Raw genomic sequence first — 22480 nt, forward strand, 5'->3', positions numbered from 1 at the left:
TGAGTTAGGATTCCCTCGCCTTTCTTTTGCAGCTAATACTTCAAAATGTATCAAAAAAGAAAGAGAGTTCTAGGAAACCACACTTAGAAAAAAAAAGAATACATTTACCCAAGAAGGGGAACGAAAACAAGCAGAACAATAAGAGTCACGGAAGTTTGCTCTGAGGAGACATCTGGGAAGGTGAAAGGAGGAAGCAAGCAAAAGAAAACACACAGCATAAAGATACGAATTAATCCAAAACAGCAAGAGAAGAATTATTAAGCCATTTTACATTACATACAGCGCTCTATACAACAAAGAAGATGTGATCATATAGTGCTATAGGATTCAAAATCTAGGTGCATTTATACACATAGTCATACCCCTACAGAGGGCTCAGCCCATCCCTGTATCTCATGAGGACGTCAACCTCCCTGTCTCAGAATCACAGCATGGTTGAGGTTGGAAGGGATCTCTGGACGTCATCTGGTCCACTCCCACTGCTCAACTAGGGGCACCCAGAGCTGGTTGCCCAAGACCCAAGACCATGTGCAGCCAGATCTTGAAGATCTCCAAGGATGGAGACTTCACAACCTCCCTAGGCAACCTGTCCCAGTGCTCAGTCACACTCACAGTGAAAAGGTGTTTCCTGACATTCAGGGGGACCCTCTCCTGTCTCAGTTTGTGCCCATTGCCCCTTGTCCTGTCTGGAAAGAGCCTACCTCCGTCCTCTTTCCACCATCCCTTCAGGTATTTACAGAGATTGGTAAGACCCTCCTGAGCCTTCTCTTCTCCAGGCTGAACAGTCACAGCTCTCTCAGCCTTTCCTCATAGCAGAGATGCTCCAAACCCTTCATCATCTTCGTGGCCTGTTGCTAGACTCTCTCCAGTCTGTCCACACCTCTCTTCCACCAGGGAGCCCAGCACCGGACACAGTGCTCCAGTGTGGCCTCACCAGTGCTGCACAGAGCAGAAGGATCACCCCCCACACACCTGCTGGCTATGCTTTGTCTAACGCCGCCCAGGACACCACTGGCCACCTTTGCCTCAAGGGCACATTGCTGGCTCATGGTCAACTTGGTGTCCACCAGGACCCCCAGGTCCTTTCCTGCCAAGTTGCTTTCCAGCTGGGCAGCCTCAGCACATACTGGTGCCTGGGGTTGTTCCTTCCCCTGCCCGTAGGGGCAGGACTTTGCAGTTCTCCTTGTTGAACATTGTCAGGTTCCTGTTGGCCCAGTTCTCCAGCCTGGTGAGGCCCCTCTGGATGGCAGCATGACCCACTGGAGTATCAGCCACTCTTCTCAGTCAAACACCAGTTTGGTGTCACCAGCAAGCTTGCTGAGGGTGCACTCTGCCCTATCATCCAGATCATTAATGAAGCTGATAAACAGGACAGGACCCGGTATTGACCCCTGGGGTACACTGCTTGTTACTGGCCTCCTAGTAGACTTCATGCCACTGGTCACCACCCTGTGGGCCCAATCATTCAGCCAGTTTTCAATCCACCTCACTGTCTGCTCATCCAGTCTGTACATCAAAAGCTTCTCTACAAGGATCTTATGGATGACATGGTCTAAAGCCTCGCTGAAGTCCAGGCAGACAATATCAACTGCTCTCCCCTCATCTACTAGGCAGTCACTTTATTTTAGAAATTTCTCAAGTTGGTCAAACAGGACTTCCCCTTGGTAAACCCATGCTGACCACTCCTGATGATTATATATTATATATTATATTTTCTCACCCATCAAGTGCCTGGGAATGGTTTCCAGGATGAGCTGCTCCATCTCCTACCTGCACTTACAGTTTTGGGTCAAAAAAGGTGGAGAATCTCACATTTATCTATTCAGTCTTCTTGAGGGATACTGCTTGATTATTGCAGTGGTAGAAATTGCGGGGAAACAGCACATGCAAGAAAGAAAAATTCTTGTAGGTCACTATGAAATCTGATATCATACAGGCAAGCTCATCACCAAAGAGTTTAGTTTAGATGAACAAGTAAAAGAGGCGCAGACAGCTTGAGCTGTATGGATGATAAATATACATCATTTTCTCCAGTAGTGAAGCCTATCCTTACTGCAAGAAATTGCCATTTACTTCCAGCACAAATGGATTAATCATGGAGAGAGAATCCAGGGGCAAAATTAACTCTTGGAGCCCAGCATGTCTCAGGAGATCAAATCAAACCCAGCCTGCTCCTTTTCTCCATTGCGCATATACCAGGAACCCGATGGCCTCTTTGATTGCTTCCATCACCACAATAATTATTTTAATTTTTAGCTTCTTGATTTTGGCAGAGACTCTCTTAAAAGCCCAATCAAGAACAATTAAATGCAAGAATTAAGTGAAATAAGGTGCCAACAAGGTTTGGTATCTGCCCCTCTTCCCTTAAGTGGGATGGAAGATTTAAGTGTTCAGCATACAGGCTCCTGAGAAAGCCTACAAAGGGAAGCACCCTCAGAAGAGATCCGAAAGTCCTTTTTCTTAATAGAAACCACCTAGAACTTGCCAATAAGAACAGCTAAATCCTGCAAGACCAGTGTGATGGAGCCCTGGCTTAAGCTCACACTTGGGCTCAGTAGTCCAAATCCACTTCTCACATACCAGGCGGAGCAGCCTAGTCAGTCCATGGTCTTTTCTGTCCTTCCCTGATGTTGTACAATGCTAAGTAGCCAAACATGTAAATCGCTACACCAAAAAGTATATTGCATAGTGATTAATGGACTTAGCTAGGAGGGAAGTTCTGGCCATGGTCCTCTTTCTCAGGAATTTTTGTGTGTTTTACGTCAGATACTCTTTGGATATTACGATATTCGTTGAACTTGAGGAACTGACAAGCACTCACACTGCACACACTGATGAGAAGAGGGACCAGGACACAAATCCTTCCCTTTTGTGTTCCAACAATAAATCTGCATGGATGCTCAGTTCTGAGTGGCAAGGAGGGACACAGCACTTGTGCTTCAAACAGCCAGACAGTGCTGCAGGTTTCTCGCCAATGATCAAAGGAATGGGAACCTGATACTTAAACCAGAAGCATCTCAAGGAGCTTTCAGTGTTGGCTGCCTGCAGAGACCAGGTTTCTGGGATCACAGTTCTGATCTTATTTTAATATTTTTTTTTTTAAGATCATAAGTCTTCAAAAATTATCTCTTACTCAAAGGCTAACAGCTGTATGAGAGTCACATTCAGATTCAAATTTTTATATTCATTCATGAATTCAAAAGTAAGGCTAAGCAGATGCACCATTAAGTCCGGTTTCCTAATTTTTGAGAGTAAGTATAATTATCCCCAACTTCACAGACACAAGACACTCCTTGAGAAGCAACTTATCAAACAGTGAGATGACAGAGGCAGCAATAAAAGCCCACTCACCCTACCACTGGTCTCATGTCTTGCAAAATAATTGCCTTCCCACCCAGAACTAAAGGTTACAATTACAGTGAAAATGAGTCAAGCCGGAAAGACCTATTTAAAAAGAGGGAAAAAAATGGAAAATAGTTTTCAGGAAAATATGCAGGCGATTCTAAGACAGAAAAGAAGCCCATTTTTGCATTACACCTTGTTTGCTCATGCTTTGTCTCAGTTACCAACCACAAATTAAATACTTTAGCTAAAACTTTGCTCATCTGGTACCTTTAATACTTAGTCACTAGAAACTGAACATCTGCTTTGCTTTGAGGCTTTCAGCAGTGACTCAATGTTATCTACAGTGTTGGAGCGATGAAGACTACTATTCTTGAGGTTTCCCCCCCTCCTCCCCTAGCAACAGGGCTGCTTGCTTTCAGGAGGAGGAATCAGCCTACAAAATTGTGTTACAAAATAACTTAAGTTTGGCACAAGTTGAGGAGGAAGCACAGGACCCAGAGAGATTTCATCCTTATCTGGAAACAACACAGCTGAGATCTCAACCAGGGCATCCCTGTGCCCCATAGCTTTCTAGGACCAATACACAGTTGCAGGGTGATGCGCAGCTTTCAGGCTCCAAAGAAGCAGCAATCTCCTGCTGTGTTTACAGTAAGCGTGATAAACACACCACAATTAAAATTACTCCAGTAGCACTCTCAGCATGTGCATCCCCCCAAGCCTGAAAGCAATCCCAAAGGTTTATCTGCGATTTAACCTCCGCTGGCTTCGGGCATGGCAGATAGCTCAGCATCACATATCTTCATCAGTAGTGAAGTACCCAAGGTAGATGTATAGCTTTAGAAAGAGGATGCAGCAGCAGGAAACATCCCTGCACCGAGGGACCCAATTAACTAGCTGATATAAGACACCAGCATCTTATTAACATGGTAGATGCTGTGCATGCACAAAGGCATGCCACGCCTGGGAAAGGGACTTCCAGGATAACATATGCTGCGTGTATGTGCACGGTCATCATCTTGTCCTGCTGTAAAGGGAAGGGATCTGTGCAATATCCAAGTCAGCTGACAAACCGATCCTTAACAGCCATTTCCCCCCGATTTGTGCAGGGCTGATCCTGCAGCTCATTCAGTGAACAAGTAATTTCTGGAAGAGTGTTAGACATAAAGCAAATCCACAGACTTTATCTCACCAAACGGCAGCTTTATCCCCTTTATCTTGCCAAATGGCAGCTGTAAAACAGCTCCACCTGTCCCAAAGGCAGATACTCAGGTACAGGTTGGCTTTAGGAGGTTTTGCCATCTCCCACATGAGACACGGGCACACCACAGTTGAAGGGTTTTACAATCCACTTCACCCTCCATATACAGATAAGGGCCCTGCCATTGAGGATGCAGATATTAACCCACTGGTGGCTAGAAATCCAAAGGAAATATGGGGAAACTTCAATTTCCAGCTCCCAGATGAGTGCTTTAAGCTCCAAAGTACTCAGGAAACTCTAAAAAATTAGCACGCATAGTTACAGTCTGAGACTGTCCAAATAAGCAAGACAGATAACATCTAAGAGGCCTGTAATTCAACACCTCCAACAGCAATCAGCACCAACTGTAGGAAGCAAGGTCAGATGAACACCAGCACGTGCCATTTTCTCCCCAGAACACTTCCCCATCTCCAGCATAGACTGCTTCTGCCCAAGGATCTTTGCACTTTCCTTCCATGAGTTTATCCAGTGACCTTTTCGATCCATGTAAGTTTTTAAGCATTCTACAGCAAGTAGCAGCATAGCTCAACACATGGGGTGGAAGTGTTTACAAACACCGATATCATGCAGGGGCAGGATGTGCTACCAGGGCAGTACCATCAACTCCAAAAATTATGATACCCACAGCTCATAAAGCTCCACTAAGTTCTTACCCCAAAGTTTTTACAGCATTAGTATAAACCATGGCAGACAAGCACTGCCACGCAAGTCTTAAAGATTCAAACTGCGCTCCTCATTAGTACCTCTGCGGGCGAAGAAGCAGAAGAACTGGTTCGGAAAGAGAAAAGGAAAGAAAATACAGATGACTCCGATAACACATCTAATTAATAAAGCATAAACTAGACGGGCTGGTTCAGTCTGCGCGTCCCATCTGCTTTGACTTCAGTTGGGATGGTTCTCATCTCCACAAGTGTCAGTTTCCATACAGATACTCCCATGTGCTGACATGCCAAAGACATGCCTTCAGCACCCGGGCACATATGCTCTTCTGTGGCATTATTGCATGTCCTTGTGTCCTTCTATTAGGAAGAAGAGATGAACAACAAAAAATAGGAGTGCAAAGGATGGTCCTGAGACACCGAGGCCGTATCCCAAGGACTAAACAAGACTCTGGTATGATTTTGCCATAACTTCCTAGTCGCCAGTCCTCCATGGCCTCTAGATAGGTACTTATCTACCTTTAAAGCTTTAACCTCGTAACAGTTAACATTTTTTGTTCTGTTGCACTTTAAGTGATTTTGCAATCAACTTGCATGAAGTTCTATAGTGTAAATGCTGATTTATAAAGATTTTTTTTTTGAGTGACTATGTATAGCTACCTAAGGTCATCAGTTAGACTTATGATACATAAGTTCAGGTTCAGACAGGGTCTTGATCTCTGCATGTTTCTGGCCCTCTTTTTGGAGACAATAAGCAGAGAAGACACATACCGCACGAGTTCCAACAACACGAAACATCCAGACGGTCCTGCAAACATGCACCCTGGCCTGAAAAGCTTCATCAAAAGGAAAAAGTGAGTAACAAAAGCGAGGAGAGCATCTCCTTCGCTCTGCAGAAGGTCAGAGGCAGAGCCAACAGGATGTGGGAGATGGAGAAGCATATTAAGTGCCTGTGGCACCCCGACAAAACAATCTCTGCAACTTAAAATGAAAGAGGGAAGAGGTCAGTAGGAGGTGCAGCCAGCAAAATGTAAGAATTTCATCCAGTGTGCCATGCAAAATGCAGGAGTTCAGAAAAGTAGCAGGTCTTTAGATAAAGAAAGTACCATTCCTGCTCCCCCAGGGATAGAGGAGGGTGGGGAAAATGGCTGTATCCCTTTTCTCTTTAAAAGGATTGCTCCTAAGATACTAAGCCTGTGAGAAGTTTTGAGACTTAGCTGGGACAGACAACAGAGAGCACAAGGAGCAGAAAACTTGCCCCTCTCAAACTGAGGCAACCTCACAGAGTGCTTTTTCCTCTTTCTCCGTAGTTTAGTACACTGGAAATACTTGCTTCGTAAGAGGTCCATACATGGTGAGTGCTGGCACCTGCTCCTGAACAAACCAGCAAGAATCAGAAGAGATAGTCTATTATATTCTTTATGTAGCACAAGGAAAGAGGAATGGAACTTCATAAGCAACCTCCTATTGGGAAAGGCCATGCCACACCGATGATTACACGCATGAAGGGCATCAGCCTACTGTTCAAGCCAGCCAAACACGGAATGCCAAACCTTTACACTAAAGGAAAACCTGGAGTAACTCAGATGCAAACAAGCCCATATCCACCTGGGATGCCAAGCCCCTTTCACTGTGTTTGTACCAAAGAGCTATTTTCATAAGGGTCTGATCTGCAGTCAGGGCAGAAGGACCAGCGAGGATCTGCCACCGCAGAAGCATCCCTAGCCCAAGCTGCTGAGCTCCAGCCAAGACTTCTCACAGCGCTGGGGACATCTGACTGCTGCAGCTCTCTCTGGCCCAGCTCCCCTTTCCACACCCCTCAAAATTGAACAGCATTAAACAGCAGAGGTCTTCTGCTTGTAAATCGCTGTTGCTACATGAAAGATCGTCATATATCACAACTGCAACGTCAAAGGAACAACAAAGGGGTGATAGCGAAATCCTATGGCACAGGTTGGTTCTCCAAACCTCCTTCTTAAAGCTAAATGCAAACGGTGCACGTGGGTGGCTAGAACTTCATCCCAAGAAGGTCAACCAATGCACGAAGCCTCAGCTGCCCTAGAACAGTCAAGATCTTGGACAACATACTTAAAAGAATGCATTTTTCCTCCAGAAACAGACAATAAGTTTCCAGTAGCATCCTGGAAGCCTTTCTTCTGACAGAGCTGGTTACTTAGGAATGGAGCTAACTCAGGTACATGCCCAAAATAAAAGGCAGAAGAGAAGTTTAACTGGAACTTGCTGACTACGCTGAGATGGTATGGGGGGGCAGGAGAGATCAGGGCAGCAGCCAGTACTTTGGAATAGGCACAGAAACAAGTTTCCACAGGAGCATGTTTCTTTAAAGTCAGATGTATTAGATCATCTTGTCCCCTGGAGTATGTTGTTTCCTAATGTTTTGCCCAGACCAATTTCAAATGTCAAAAGCAATGGTTGGGTTTGTTGGTTTTGGGTTCATTTTTTTTTTCTTTAACTACCTTGAGTCCCGACAGAGCCAGTCAAGGATGAGAATTTTAGACTCTGTTCTGTCTTTCACATTACAAATGCAATTACCGCTGCAGCATGATTACAGCATCTCTTGTCATACAGATTCTGAAAGAACAGCTTGCCTTTCAAACGGAGTTAGAAAAACTCATATGAGTCCTTCAGTGCTCAGTGGTCACGTGCCAATGAAATTTAAGAAAAGCATGTGCAGTCTCGAGGGAAGAACATCCCTTCCCTTCGAGAAAGCTATTCATACTGTCTTCAAAAAAGGACATGATGAAAAGCCCTTACAAAGTACTTATCCTGAAATACAGACTACTCTCAAAAATAGACTACTCTCCTCTCCTTCCTCTTGCTTTTCAATACTTTTATCCAACTAACGAAGAAAAACCTTCGCTACAGGAAGGAGATTTCTAGATGCTTATGACAGTTTGGGCATGGACAGTCTTGCCCTAGCTGGATGCAAGAGATGTAGCATTGAGCAAAGTAATGGATCACAGGACTAACGCTAAGGTTAGTTTGACTCCTCTTCCCAGACACGAAGGCAGCAAGCATCTTGGATTTAGCTCTTGGATGACTGTAAGTGGAAATTAGCACTACAAGCTGGAAACATCTGGATATAGATAGTTAAACAAGATAGTATCGTCAGGTCACATCTGTTTTCCACATTTTCATTTCAGCCTACCAAGAGGCAAGAGTAAGGCGGTCAGGACACCAGCCAGAGCTGGGAGAAGTTCTGTGGTGGGTTACGTGGGGTTCTCAGAGCTGGGTGATCACACAGGCCACTGTGACCAGAAGGTGAGAGCTCCCTTCTCCTCCACCTCCCCACCCCAGACGTTCCCACAGCCGCCTGTGCCAGGCTCTGCGTCAGCCACAGCGGGCCAACTGGCATTGCTAAGCTGCCAAAACGTCAGCCGGGACAGGGTGCTGTGCTGGGGAGAGCAGTTTTATGCCAAGGTAAGCAAGCTGAGCTGCCTTACCCGATCATCAGATGTGGTCCAACACGTGCAGAAAAGAGGGAACAGAAACATAAACTCCCCAAAACACCACCACCTACACCTTACATCAGCTCACCTCTGCCACATAACAACAATCAGCTCTTCACACCTTAATTCCCTTTCGGCACTGTGGTGACAGCCCTCCCTGCTCAACCAAGTACTAGCTAATGAGCCAATGTTGCTGCGCCTGAGTGCCAGAGAACACCTAATTTTGACGAGACAGGGCTTGATCCCCAGTTATTAAGCAGTAAGTGGGAATATTAAGTGCAAATATTAACAGTGAAATAGGCACAGCTGGCACCAAGGTTAAAGGGAGGTTATAGGACAGGACTAAACCACTGAGTTCAGCTAATAGCACATGCCTGGCTATCAAAGATGACATGGTTTAGCCGCTTATTATTAATAATAAATCCTCTGCAGGATGTTTTCTGCTAGGAAAAAAGCAAAAGTATTGCTTTTTCAGCTGCCTATTAACTAAAGTGAGCTGAACAAGCCCCACTTCAGAAGGAACAAATCTCTTTTGGATCAGGCAGTGGGCAACTCAAGTGGGAAACAGTCAGCTTCATTAGACACATCATATCTATTCTCCACGCAAGAGACTTCAGGCTGAGAGTATTTCAAAAACCATCACTTCTCAAAAGGCGTGGAAGCACCAACTCCTCCTTTTATTTCACATCTTTACCCTTTTCCCTGCAGGCAGCAGGCAGTCTGGTGTGACACAACAGGAACACCCCAGGCCCTCTCTGGGCACGAAATCTGTGAGCAAGGCAGGCATCAATAAATGGGAGTAGGATGGCAAGTGAAGGAAAGTTCACGGAAGAGAGCTCACAGAAGAGAGGAATATTAAAGAGTCTCAATTCCTCTGCTTGAAGCCAGGAAAGACTTAACAAATAGGCATCTTTGCGCTTAAAGCTGCTAAGAAACAACCCTGCCCAGAGGAAAGAAAAACTACAAGTGGAAGAATTAAGCGGGCAAGTGCTTGACATAAGTGTGATTTTGTCAACAGAGACAATTTATGGAACAGGTTCGTAAAAACAAAGGAAGACAGGGGGAAAAAGGGCAGTGCGGGTACTTCCAGACTTTCTGCCTGCAAGCACCTTATTCCAAGATCATATTTCGGCTCTTGGCCGTGGCGATGGAGGGGCAGGATCCAAGAACCACTCACAGTGGGGATATGAAAACAGGTGAAAACTGCTTCTTGGTGTCTCACTTCTGTACTGCAGGATGGATCTGCAGCAAGATTTCAGCGTGACCCAGCACCACTGGTCTTGGCAGCCCTCACCTGCCTGCTGTGAGGGCAGAGGGTGAGGTGGACCTCCTGCCACCACCTGCGCTGGGCTCTGCTTCCACAGCACTGCAACCACACGCACGTCGCACTGCTCCAGCCTGGGCCGATTAGAGGAGTGAGCATGCAAGGACTGCAACAAAGCCTGGGAGTTATTCTGCACAAACCCAAATGCTGCACAAAGACTGAAATAAGCCAAGCTTCCGAGGTGCCTGTTCAACATTGCTGGGCTCTGAGCAAAGAGCGAATTCAGCAGAAACAAGAAGGTTTTTCTGAAGTCATCATTTTTTGGTGCTTCCAAAATTTATAGCTGTACAAGCTTGGTGTTTCCTGCTGGCACATATATCTGCAGTCCTGGAATTCAAGTCATTGTGATGCTGTATGCCAGGGCATGGTGGAGAAGCCAGGGTTTGGCAGCTGGGGTACAAGAGGGAAGTAGGAGACAACCGAAAAAGCTAGCCATGAATTTAGCTCCAGAACAGGATGGACCAAACTTGCACTCAGAAACAAATCTAAATCACTCTTATTAGCAAGAACAGATTTAAGCACCACATACGTATTCATTTCCTCTCCCCCATGCTATCGCTTCCCAATGTACCCCAGGCCTCTCACTCCTCTCCAGAGGTAGATCCAAGTGCCTCTGCAACCCAGGCACAGCTCAGAGCCAGTACTCAGAGTCAGATCCAGGATGGAAGTGACTTTGAGAATGTCTGAAGGGAGAATGTAGTTCAAATGCTTTGAAAGCTTTGGAGAGTTTTATTCAATGTTTTGACTGCTTCAAAATAAAATTAGGTTCTAGCTTCCAAAAATATATAAAGTAAAACCATCAGCAATGAGAAAAATTGATTCTAACGTAACACCCAACACTACAGTTTGACATCAAATGACCACAGATAAACTGGGGTACTCAGAGATGTTTGAGAACTGGATGGAGAACATTGAAGAACTAGAACAGGGTCACTGGAAGACCCTCATTCAAGAGGGACACAAAATACCTTCATATCTTCGACAAAAGCCACTGTTATCTGGGAGATGGCCCAAAGGCAGAAGTTGGTAGCCCAAGTCCAAATGATGGGTTTGTGCCACAGTAGCTGTTACAGGCCACATGACCTCCCAAGGCTTGATGCAAGATTAGCTCTCCAAAAGTCTCCAAAAACCCCACCAAACTGAATGAACTCAGTGGCTGAAATGAGTCCTCTGGACCAGAGGCTGCAATACCTTTGGAGGGCAGTGGAAGGAAAGTCTATGTCCCTGCTGCTCATGGTGCATCTGCTTCAGCCCTGTAGCCAAGTTTGGCACTTCCATCTTTAAAAATCATAATTCTCCAATTCCTCATCAAGCCACACAGAAACGCATTATGAAGAATCACAGGTGAAAGCAAACCCATGAGCACAGCTCAGCATCTGCTCCCACTCTCAACCCTCTGGCATCCGTCTTCCTAAGGGCCAGGGTGGGGAGCAGGGCTGTTGGGGAACCTGGCTGTTGGGAAGGGCCTGCCAACAGCACCGCTCTAATAAGATCTTGGGGGAAACACGTCTTTCGCCTCACATAAAACAGTCCCATAGCCTGCTTCTCATGTTGGAAAGCCACTGGGCCTGGCATGCTGTCAGCATGACCTGGACCCCAGGGGCAAATTGCTGACAGTCCTTTTGACCAAAGGACAGGAGAAAAACCCTCTTACACTGCCGCAGCCTGAAGCCCATCTCCGCTGTACTGGAGCCTTTGCCACATCGCACATTCTCATCGCCGGAGATGCTGGCACAGGGAGATAGAGAGGCAGGAATGTCTCAGGCTGCAGGGAGATCAGAATTGAAAAGAGGCTTTTTTTTTTTTTTTTTTTTTTTAAAAAACCTTTTTTGCTGCCATAACCCAGTCTCGAACTGTGGGAGGGACATGAAGGACTGAGCTCTGGATGCCGGGCACTCACTCAGGAGGCTAACCTCATCAAGAGTCAAGTCAAAGCATCCCAAAGGAGCTGAGCTCCAATTTGTCACCTAAACCCCAAAATAATCCTCCTGCAAATGCACTGCACCAACAGGCCAGTCCTGTTAGTGAAGACAAAACTCAAGCAATGCTTTAAAAGTTCTGTAACAATTATTGTAATAAGCAAAGAGGGAACAAAAAACAGAAGGTGGAAGCAGCAGCCTTATTCTTTCCCTTGGACTTGGGATCTGCTGCCGGCAAGGTTTCTGGCAGGGCTGGGAGCCTGCCTGCACTCCGGCATCAGAGGCAGGACACCACACACCACACACTGCCACAACCGTCTGGGGGGCTGGAAACAGCTGAAGTGACACGGAAAGTGTTGGCTGTAGGATGGGACCAGTCACAGCCACAATGAGCGTGGCAGAGGTATCCTGAGATGACCTTTCCAGGCTGGACTGTGAACTGGGGAAAAATGTCCACGTACCCATGCAAGCTGGCTACTGTGCTACCACCCATGTCCTTCATTAGTTAATTACTCACGTTTCTGTAACTACATCATCTTAACGAAGCATCAGAGGGAGAAAAATCCAATACCAAAATAAAGAGGCAATTTCAGCTGGCCACCTTCTATGATGAAAGTGGATGGCATTTCAGCAGACGGGGCTCCACAAACCTTAATTCCCTCAAATCTGTGTCACATTTCTCAACCAATGGGGCACTAAATGGCCCAAAATCAAATCATACTCGCAGCGCAACACCCTCCCTGGGCTAACGGCTCCGCAAGAAGCTACAGCGTGAGTCCCATTAGAGGAGGAATCCTTAGACACTGCAAAACATGATTTTAAAGATTCTCTCCCAAACTGAGCAAAACTGTCCATGGGTAAGATCTCCCCCCTCCACAGCCAGGCACCCTGGGATCATGGGCAGCAACAGGCAGGAACTTGTTTCAGGAAGCAATGTCAGCTTAAACAAATTAGACTACAGGTTTGGTCTTTTAGTCCAAAGCTTGCAAGCACGTTCAGGGATTGGTCACCTCTAATGATGCCATGATCACCAAACCAGCCTGATGGACAGCAGCACCTCGCTGGGACAGGGGCAGCCAGCGAGAATGGCCAGGCCTCCACTCGTCACAGCAGCTATGAGAGGCTTGCACTGCTGTTCGCCACACCACATTTTTCTACGGCAGCTAAACATACTAATCTCCAAAGATCCCATGTTGGCAACTCTAAATCCACTCTGCAAAAATAAAATCATTCCAAATAATCCATATGAAAGCAGCTGAGCAAGTATTGAGCAACTGCAAAGTCCTTGGCTTCCTAAAAACAGTTATGATCTTGCAGTAACTTCAAAAAACCACATTGAATAGGTCAATTCCTGGGCTTAGATGCTGTGAAGCTCAGCTTTCCCGTCACTGCTGAGACTGCTTCGCTGCCCAAGAGCCTTGGCTGAAGTTTCCACCTAGCTATCATCAGACCTGTGTGGCTCATCTCTGAAGCACATTTTCCCCCAGGAATTTCCACCTCTCCCATCCATGTGTGCACAGACTTCCTCATTCTCTGTCCACCAGTCAAATAAGCAGTTTTCAGAGTAAAAATTCAGTTTCTCAACCTTGAAGTTCAAAAGGGGGAGTTGTCTGGGGGCTGAGCTTCTTCCCTTTGCTCCCAGGGGGTTGAAGAGGGAATGGAAATGGATGTTTTCAGATACTCTCATTACGCGCTGTGTAGTTATTCAGTAGAGGCAGGCTGCAAACTCTGGCAGCAATCATGCCTACAATTGCTCTTCCACTTGCAACTAAACCATTTTCAAAAATAATGAGCAGAAATAAGCTGGGCAGATGGGTGAACGGCTTCTTTCAAGCTTACAGCAAATGAGATCCATCAGTCTCCTACCAGCTGCCACGCTTGTGTCCCACAGGAGCCAAAGGACCCTCTTCCGTGAGACACTGAGCACCCTCAAACCCCCTCGATCTACAGGGGAATGGAGACGAAGCAGAACCCAGCAAGATTAGGTCCAGCCAACTGGTTCAAGTAACACTGACTTAAGGCTCCACCAAAAATGCCAATCTCTCTGCTGGACAGAGATGCAGTGGCTTTGGAAAGGGGAGCCGGCTTGCAGGGAACGATGCTGGGGCTGCAGCACCTCCATGGAGAAACGGCCACTCTTCCTAACAGCACGTGCCTGATCTTAAGCCTGCTGACAGCTCACCATGCCCACTTCCTGGAGGAGCACCACAGCATTGGGCAACAGGGCAGCATCAGATGCTCCATCCCACGTTGCTCACTCAGCTGTGTGAGAGAGAAAATAAGGACAGAGGTCTGCCTGGGTTCCTCTTTTCTTGCCACAAACAGGCTGAGATCCAGCTGAGAGTATATCCTTTTAAAGCATCTCCCTGTATTTCACAATTTATCTTCAAGTTTCTACACGAAGAGAGCAACATATAGGAAGTTACATAAACTCAAACATTCCCCACAGAACATGCTGTATCCTGGAAAAAAGACAACTACCTCTGCACAGGCACTAAACTCAGTTTAACGAATTTCAAGGAAGGCAAAGAGTAAATCCTCTGTCACGTAGAGGACAAGGCATGGACACAAGAAGCAATCTCGGATACACAGATGTCTACACAACCTTTCTTGGGCAAACCAAGAGATCCGCTACCTTTGTGAACATGCACCTGCGGCACCGCTTTTAAATCTGCATCCCTAAGAGTTCCCTGCAGCCCTGACCGAGGGACATGACCTCCGCCAAGGACCCTCTCAATAGCAACCAAGAGGGATAGAGACACTGTAGTGATGTCGATGGACTAGGGTGGAAAACACTCATGGAGCCACCGGTTTGTCAGCCTCTCTGGGGCCTCAGCTGAGGAGGGTATGGGAGAATTACACACCAGAGGATGCAAGCAGGAGGAGATGCTCTTGGAGACTGGGTTGCATGGACAGACAAGGCTACAAGCTGCCCATCCCACTCCTACTTCAATCATGTTTTAAGATATGAGAAAGGATGATCATGCAGCATTTAGATTACTCACTTCCCCAGAGAGCAGAGATTCATCTTAACCCTTCCAAAGCTGCCTTTGAATGCCAACTAGCCCATGCCTCAGTTTCCCTTTGTAACAATACCTCTTTTGTGCATTTTATTCGTTTGGATGTTGGATTCCAGGAGGCCAGACCCACCTGCTCAGCACAGTGAGAGCTGAAGTACAGCCCCAGACCAGGCATTGCTGCCACGCAGATTAATGTTTGGGTCACAGATTTTACCTCCAAGTACCTACTGGAGTAAAAAAACCAAAATAACTCGTACACAACCACTGCAAGTCAAGCCAGGTATAGAAAAGATGATAGATGAGTTGGCTGAATATTTTTTCTTAAAGGCAGTGCTATGTAAGAGATTCTCTCATAGCCCCACGGGAAATGTCTGTAGCCTGCTTTAGATGAGCTCGCCAACCCGTGCAGACTTTCAGATCCCAGCAGAGGACTGAAATGCAAATCCACCCATTATGCAGCAACCTGCATACACTAAATTTCTCAAAGGGTTAAAATGATGGCAAAAATGAGGGCTCAACAAATTAAGCTGCTGGAGACCACTGCCCAGTAGAAAGATTTTGAACGTCTGAGTGAAGCAGAACCAAAAAGTAGTAAAAATTTTTTCACAAAACTGCAAAGTAAAAGCATGCTAGCCATGAAAACGGTCTTCTCATGTCTTTTCCATATAGTCCTAGATATCCTTATAAACTAATTTAACCTCTCTAATCCCAGCCATGGTCTTCCAGCTAGCCGAGTATATAAAAAACAAGCTGCTGACATTGAGTCGACCAAAGATCCTGCCTGGCGTTCCCACCCTGCCACCAGAATGAGAATGCAAATTCTACACAGCGACTGGGATTAAAAACATCACTCTGTCTGTAGCCAAATAGATTTAAAGTCTCCTCAGGAGAAAATCTTGAGGATTATCCATGCTTTCCAATTTATTATTCATTTCTAACTCATCTCTGTTCATCTCTAATTCATCATTCCAGCATAGCATGGATGGCCTTAGTGCCTTCTAGGAGACAGACATGGAGCTGCAGCATTTGGGCTGCCACAGACTGACTAAAGCACTGCCCTTCTGATCTAGCAATGCAGAGGGACGAGGGAAGACTAAGCCTATACTTCCACTTGGAGACTAACTAAATATGTACCTGCAGAGCTGAGAGTGGGCCTAAAGTTACACTTTGGAGCCTTTGTACTCCAGAGTGGCCAGTTCGCAAGAAAGTGAAATGCAGAGGCTCTGAGGTATACCACGTGATAAGCAACACTGGCAAACACGTGCGAATATATTTATTTTCAGGCTTCTCAAACATATCCATAAGAGCTTCACTTCTGGAACAAAAGTGAGATGATTATCTACTGGCATGATAAAAACATTATTCAAATTTTAAAGCAGCAGGGAAGTTTTGCATGCTGTCCTGCCACACGCTATCATGAGAAAAATTTATGGTACCTCAAAACCTTTAGGTTGAGAGCCAGGATATCCCTGTGCTGTGCGCATGGTGCCTGGAACAAGAGGCTGCCCTTTCCCAGAGCGCTGCTGGAATCTTTATAAACCACTAAAATGTTTTGTTTTGTTTTTTAAAAAAAAGCCAATCCTGTTCTTCATATTTCTCCTCTTACTCAGCCAGATTTACTTACTTGGGTTTCTGCCTTTTAGCAGCTTCTAACAGTATCATGAGTGTATTGTCTGTCCCTTCTGCCCCCTGGGTTTAGCTGAGTCTCTCAGGTCACCTTGCCACCAGCAGCCAGATGCAAGTTGCCTTCCTGGCTTTTCTTCCACTAACCTATTTCACCGTCTAGGCGGGCCGCTTCTTCCTCCATCTCCATTTCTCCTCATGTCCCCGGTGAGGGACTGGATCTGTGTGGTGCATAACAGTGTCTTTTGTGGATGGAGTAAGCACAGCTATGGCCAGTATCTTCCTACATTAAGTGGACTGGCATCTAGGTGAATGCAGGTTCTTCCTTTCATTTTTTTTTTTTTAAATAAAGATGAGTAAACAGAAAACCTTCCCCACATTTGTCAAGACCTCTCTTGAGATCGCATCACCAGTTATCACTTCAGTGCTCACTGAAAGCTCACAAAGGCAAAACTTCCATTTCAAAGAGTGCAGTAAGAGATGCCCAACTGGGTGCAAGCTGGTTGCAACGCACATTGAGGCCAGGAACAGATTTCCTGGCTGCAGAACGCTCTCTGACATGTACTATGACGTAATTTACTAACACAGATTAGTAATATCAGCCCTCAGCCAGCTGCAGTTTGTGACTGAAGTGTTTGAAATCCCCAGAGTATGCATGGAAACACCAACTCTGAAAACGCAGGGTCACAAGCAAAGGATAGACTCACACAATCCCAGGGATTACAGGGGGATCTGCTTCTTGGTGTGCAAGTACCGTAAGGTTCACCACTATGGCTAAACAACTTAGTTGTAGCTATTATCAGTACTCCCCGGAGCAGCGACCCTCCAGAGAAGCCCCAAAAGCTGCCTAGTCCATCCCATTTTCACACCACTTCTGATCACTGCTCTTCCTACCACCTGGTCAACCAAAGTTAAAGATGAGCCTCTGTGAGCGCACCAGACCATACGCTATAAATAACAGACACAAAAGACAACACACTGGATGCACAGAAGACAAGCGAGGATAGTTGGGTACCAGTTTTGGGGAAACCATTGACAAGTTGCCTTCTGGTCAGAGGATCCCCGCCTCCTTGGAGGAGAGCATCTGAGCAGAGATACAGAGAGACATCCTACCTTCAGCAGTTAAACCAAAAATGTCTGCTGCTCTCTGCAGCCCTGGAGCAAAGTCACCGCCAACAGGGTGGAGACCAAAGTGAGCTAAACCCCTGGGTTTTAGATCATCAGAACAATCATAACTTGGAGAGGTTATTTCGAAACATCAGGCATGATATGGGAAGACAGTCATCCCAAGGGGCGGGGGGGGCGACTCAACCACAGAGCAATCCAGTGTTGATTGATTCACTGCTCATACCTGAATCAAGGTTTCCTGTCACCTATTACTTAAGTTGGATACACAAAACATACAAGCTCGAACATGCTGAACTCTGTTTTTAAGATTGGTATGCTGCCGCAGCACCTCTGCAATAAGCCTGTTACATGCTTTTATCAATCTATCTTGGAGCGACAAACAGCATTCCGGACCCCCAAGTTATGAATGCAGGTCTTAAAATCCCCCATCTAACCCTGCAGGCAGGTACCATCCATCAGCCAAGGTTTCTGGCAGTCAGGTGTCCAGACACTGGGAAGCCTGTCTCACTCGCAGCATGTCTCCTGCCAGCTGGGATTTCCAGGCTAGACATCCCCCATTTCCACTGCCTCCAGGGCTCAGCCAGAAGAGACGTTCATGCAGCACTCTGTAAAATGAGGACACAGCCTCGGTGCTCACCACCCCCGCCAGCAGAAATGATGAACCTACCAGCGCCAAGGAAGGTGGCTGCAAGACAGGTAGGGGAGATCCTGGCTGCAGTATCTTCGCACCGTAATTCATCTCATGCTTCCCAGGTAAACGCTGGGGAAGCCAGGAAGGATGCCTGCACCTCCCCTTCTTCAAACACGCAGGCATCTGGGGGAGGGAAGGAATTTGGCTGGCTTCCCTTCACTACGCAAAGGAAGGGAGAACAGGGATGTCTTCCCGGAAGTAACAGAAAATAGCTGTGGCTTAAGTTAGACTGTGGGGCAGGATGTGGAAGCCCTCATTATCGCAATAAAAAGGTCTCAAGTACTTGGCCAGGGCGCCAGGAATACACCAACACACCGGACCTGCTCAGAAGAAGCTTTTTACATCAGCGCAGTGGGAACATTTTTGTTTATTTGTTCCTCGGTGTTCCTCAGTGTTAGCCAAGAAGGAAGGAGGTGGTGGTCTGTTCCCCCTCACCACAGATGTCCTCAGCTCCCTGCAACAGCAGAAGACTTAAAATTGGTGACACCTACATCTCCTGCTCCCTCCTACCAACATGGGATGTTTCGCCTCACATACAGGTTTTAATTTTGCTTTAGAGGAGGGATGGCATGGCACAACCTGACTCACGCAGGAGAGGCAGAGGTTAGCATAAGAGCATCTTGTCTACTCTTCTGAAGTCGGAGAACTCTTGTTCTCCATCCCAGGACCAAATTAGTACTAATTATTCCATGCAAAACAGAGTTGCTTCAACAGGAATGAATTAGGACAACAAATTATTCTGGAATAAAGAGGACTCACTGCTGCCTAAGCAAGCAATCTCTTTGCACATCGAATAAAAGAGGTGCTCTCCCACAGGTGTTTGGGGAAAAAAGCAGTCTCCACTCCATTTTTTTAAAAGATTACTAACCCCCACACCTGTTACAGTAGCCATCAGGATTTCCTACATGACCAACATGCCAAAACCCAACCCACACTCCGTTGTTTTGACTTCCACCATCAAAACTGCAGACACCATAAACACAGCAGTACCATAAGTATATCCACAGCAAAAGCGTGTTTGATGGCCACGGATGATGCTTTCAGTTACGCGAGTTTTGACTCAGGGCAGGGAGGGAAGGGGGACACAGGCATGCACCCTAATGCAGGGTTTCCCAAGACAAAGAGACAACCCTCAAATTTAGTCAAACCCTGGTAGTCCTACCAGAGTCACAGTGAGACCTCCACCTCCCACGTCTGCTTCCGAACCCCAAACCAGCTCAACACCGACCTGCAGGACACGCAGGCCTCCATCAACTGCAGTTGTACAGCGCACGTGCGAGCAGCGAGTGTACAAGGCGGTGAGCTTGAGGACCATGGGTGGGGTGGACATCAAGGTTTGGAACAAGCAAGTGCCCCATGAGTGCCTGTGCTGTTGGTGCACAGTGCCTGGAGGCTAGATTTAGTCCCACTGGACACGCGGCAGTGGAGATTGATCATTTCTGTGCCCTGAAGTTTCCCCCACCATCACCTCCTTCTCGCGCAAACACAGTGGCACCCAACCCCAACGGGCGGACCGTACCTTGCTGTACTACAAAACACCTTACGCTGCAAAAAACTCCACATGGGTCAACGTGGGGCAGACATGGAAAGCAGCACAGCCATCACAAGGGTTTCCAGGACCACGCTAGAAGCACACATGAAATTCAAGGTCTCCTGAAGACATTAGCCAGAGAAAAGCAGGAATGAGCCAGCTCCGGACTCGTGGCTGGGCAGGTGAATGTGACAGTGCCCATGTAGCCCAAGACACATTTCCCACGAGCTTTGGCTACACACCTAAGTTTCAAGCACTAACAGGTACTACAGCTTACAGGAAAGCCATGTGAGTTGTATCAGAGAAAAACGGTTTCCAAAATTTTTTGTGACTTCAATGAGAAGAAAGCACTCATGAGGAAAGCCACTTACAAACACTAGGAAGACAGCAGGAAGAACAGGATCAGGCCAGCCTCTATCAATATCCAGGACCAGCTGCTCCCAATGAAGATGCAAGAAATCATTCTGGACAGTTCAGGAATCACTTGCTTATTGGTAAATCTCTTCCTAAGCCCTTCAGATAGTGATTAAGGACAATGGTTCATACCCCATATATTAAATATTAATCCTTCCTAATGTGACTGCCGACATTCCGGTTATCTGATTCGGATAACCGCATACCCCCAACAGCCCAATCCTTTTCCACCCCAAACCACATAAACATGATGTACAAAACCCAGCAGTATTTTGCAATCCATCTAAAGAGCAGGCGACACTCTCCTCAGCTTCCAAGCCTGGAAGAAAAACAGCTGGATCTCACCAAAAGCAGGAGGGAAAGAGTTAAGAGCAGGGAGTTGAATCAGCCCACTGCTATAAATGCGGACATTTCCTACCTCTTTGCTCTAGTGTTTCTTCCGGTCCGTGGGCTTCAGAGATGCTTACGGACCTGGTCACATTCAAATGATTTCCACCGCAACAGGAAAGCCCGGGGATTTGTTTTATTTCAAGAGGAAAACGCAATTTGTGAATGAGACCAGAAAGCAGACATAAGGTCTGACCTCCTTCCTATATAACACCAAGAATAAAGTGCCAGTCAGCAGCTTGTGCATCTGCTGCACTGCTCCTGACCCTATGCAAGCACACGGGCGCTCTGTTCTACCCAAAATAACCCACCCCACGCTCCCCAGTGTTCTGAGGCATCACGCAGACCATGACCGTGCAGCTGTGGCTCAGCACTGCCTTACCCAAAGCAGTTACGGCAGACCTGCAGGCCGAGCACGGCTGAGGACACAATCTGCTCCCTTCCCACTGGATTGGGATCTGCCATCCTGCTGCGAACATAGAGGTTTTGAGGAGAACAGATGTAGGTCACCGGCGGGAGGAGACGGGGAGAGAGGGAATTCAAACTACTCTTCCACAAGGATGTTGATGTTGGACTTGGACCAATATCATGGATCCGCACAAAGCATCAGTTATTTGAGAGTGACATTTCAGAAAAGCAGAGCTATGTATCCTATTAGCTTGAAAACAATACAGCCGCACCAATGCCAGGATAGCAATGCCGCTGGAAACGGGAAACATCTATTTTCAGCACCTCCCAGTATCCCCCCACTGCTTTAACAAACTGTTTTTATAAAGATCAGGCAAATGCCCCAGAGCTTCACACAGATACACCCCAAAAAGCTCTCCAAAAGGGACGGAGAGGAACGTGTGGAGGAGGAACATGGCAGGGCTCATTTTCTGCCCAGAACAGACAACAAACCTCTCTCGCCCAGCACCGCCAGGTCCCAGCGAAGCTGCAGTCCATGCCCCCTCAAAACATCCTGGGTCTTCACCTTGGTCACAGCAGAAGTTATTGGGGGAACTGGTAGCACAGTGACCATCCCCAGGGTTCCATTCCTCATCATTGAGCTAGTTTCCCAGCCTCACCGTGGGAATAACGGCATGAGTTTGCATCTGATTCTTGACACAGAGAGACATAAATCCTCCATGCAAACCTGGCAGTTCCCTGCATCAGCTGCGGCCACCCTGTGCATCTCCTTCCCTGCCACTGGCAGCCGCAGCAACAGGAATTAAAATAAAGAAGGATGAAAAACTCCTGCAGTGGCTGCGGATTTATTTGCCCGCACTCCGTTCATTTCTAGAAGTCCTTGTACAGGAGAGGAGAAATCCCTAAGCGATTTCAAAGCATCCTGCACGATCGCAGCAAGCTCCCCCCAGCCACAGACAGGCAGAGAAGGGATGACTAATTTTTTTAGCGTAATACACCACAGAGAGTGTCCTGCGAACAAGCAAGTAAATTCCTGAGGCTCTCAGCAAGGACCCCGCCGCTCCTTGCGAAACTTCCCAGCTGGAACCTCACAGCCGAAAAGCCAGAAAACATCGTTTTTCCCTCCTCCAACAAACAGGGGCTGGGATTCCTTTCACGACAGTATTTGGGTTTTAATGTCAGTCCATATTTAGCAAGAGGAAAAAAAGCCTCCCTTCCTTCCTGTCACATTTTCCACCCTTGATGACATCCAAGATCAGAAATAAGCAAGTGCTGGCCGAGGAGGGAGGATGCATCTACTCGA

At 46.8% G+C, this 22480-nt stretch overlaps 1 protein-coding gene across 2 annotated transcripts in view; it reads right to left on the reverse strand.

Annotated features, from left to right (window-relative positions):
- PTPRA (protein tyrosine phosphatase receptor type A) overlaps positions 1-22480 on the reverse strand; it is a 125707-nt gene that overhangs the window by 102122 nt on the left and 1105 nt on the right. The gene's annotated exons all lie outside the window — the stretch shown is intronic.

This window comes from Chroicocephalus ridibundus, chromosome 5, assembly GCF_963924245.1.
Source record: "Chroicocephalus ridibundus chromosome 5, bChrRid1.1, whole genome shotgun sequence".
NCBI classification, from domain to species: Eukaryota; Metazoa; Chordata; class Aves; order Charadriiformes; family Laridae; genus Chroicocephalus; species Chroicocephalus ridibundus.